This window comes from Lepus europaeus, chromosome 2, assembly GCF_033115175.1.
Source record: "Lepus europaeus isolate LE1 chromosome 2, mLepTim1.pri, whole genome shotgun sequence".
Classification (NCBI taxonomy): Eukaryota; Metazoa; Chordata; class Mammalia; order Lagomorpha; family Leporidae; genus Lepus; species Lepus europaeus.
Window position 1 is genome coordinate 20,517,586 of NC_084828.1, and position 1,830 is coordinate 20,519,415.

Here is a 1,830-nt window from a genome sequence, read left to right on the forward strand (position 1 = left end):
AACTCAGCGGGCCTGGTGGTATGCAGGTTATCTAGGGGATACCATCGGATTAAGTGACTGGAGCTAGAGTGTCCTTGGGGAGAGCTGCTAAGGCAGATCATTCGATTTAGATGACTGAAATGTAGAAGTTCCACAGTTTGCAGTTATTGAACGCTTAATGCAGGATGGACAATGTGCCCTTTACATGCATTCAATTAAGCCTCATGAAAGCCATTCATTATTTTATTGATGAGGAAACTGATGTAAAGATACATTAGTAACTTGCCTGAGCATCATGTCGTGCTCTTTAAATACGGCATTTCATAGCACAGTTTTCTTAAAGTTCATTTATTCCGTTCTTTCTGTGCCTCTGTGCCTGTAGGCAGCAGGCAGGATTTTGAAGAAGTGAGACTCAAAGCAAGGAGTCCTCTTGAAGCTATGCAATGGCAGATAACAGCAACTGTCCAAAGAAACACCCGTGAATGCAATGCACCTATAGGTGAAGCTCCAATAGTACAAGTTGATTCCAAGGGTTAAGAGGAGTAACTTATCTTGGTAGCACACACAACTTCAACAGCAAGGGGGGCAAAATGCCCTCACACAAGAATATTGTGTCTTGGGGCTGGCACTGTGGCACACGCAGTAGGTTAAGCTGCTGTCTGCATGCTGGCATCCCATACGGGTACCAGTTCAAGTACCAGCTGCTCTACTTCCAATCAAGCTCCCTGCTAATGCGCCTGGGAAAGCAGAGGATGATGGCCCAAGAGCTTAGGCCCCTGCACATACGTGGGAGACCCAGCTGAAGCTTCTGGCTCCTGGCTTTGGCCTGGCCCAGCCCTAGTCATTGCAGCCATTTGCGGAGTAAGCCAACAGATGGAAAATCTCTTTCTCTCTCTTTCACTGTAACTTTCAAATACATAAATAAGTCTTTTTTTTTTCCTCCAGATACATCAGACCAATGATACATCTCTTCAGAATGCAATCTGATGAACTATGCAACCATCGTAGTATGTAAATAAGTCTTAAAAAAAGCAAAAGAATACTGGGTCCCAGCAGGACATTCCTCTTAGCATCCACATAGTTCCTTTTTTTCCCAATGTCTTTTTCTGTATAAATACCTGCTGAAATTACAATTTGTACTTTGCAGAAGAAAAAGGGCCACAGCAGAAATAAAATTACTTTAAATCCACCACAGATTCATGAGATTTATTTGGTTACAGTGAATAGCTGTTTGACACATGTTGGGAAGAGTTCTTCAATTTGGCTATATATTTTTTAAGTGGCATTGTTAACTTATGGAGAAAAGTTGCATGGAGATCCAGATCTTTACAGTTCTGCAGATCTAATCATCAGTTTTTCTCTAACAATGTAGGGGGCCTGTTCTTGGACTAATTTTGCTATAACACTTATGTAGCACCTTAGTATCTTACAAAATATTTCTCTACTGAATTTAAGCCTCACATCAACCTTAAAACATTTTATCCCTATTCTATGGATGAAGAACTGTGCCTGGAAAGGAAAAGTGGATGCTCTGACTCCACAATATTACATGGCTCAGCTGTTAATCTGAACCTTAGATTTGGATTTCATTTCAGATATGAAGTTTTTAAGTTAAAACTTTCTATCTTGTAGGGGAAAGACAGCTCTCCAATGTCATTTACCATGCTAATCATTAACAATATTTCATTTTTAAAAATACAAATTCAGTATTACAGCCTTTTAGTATCCCCTTAAGATTCAAATAAGAGTATTAATTTAAAACTAAAGATGTTTAAATAGAAAACATTACATGGGGAGGAGGAAATATCAGTTCCCAAATGTCTTAAAAAATGTTAGACAATCCGTGATGTA

At 39.6% G+C, this 1,830-nt stretch overlaps 1 non-coding gene across 1 annotated transcript; it reads right to left on the reverse strand.

Moving 5' to 3' along the window:
• Positions 1 to 922: 922 nt before the first annotated feature.
• Positions 923 to 990, reverse strand: LOC133753025 (small nucleolar RNA SNORD77). Its single transcript, XR_009865018.1, has one exon. It is a non-coding gene; the product is annotated as a small nucleolar RNA SNORD77 (small nucleolar RNA).
• Between the last annotated feature and the right edge of the window lie 840 nt (positions 991 to 1,830).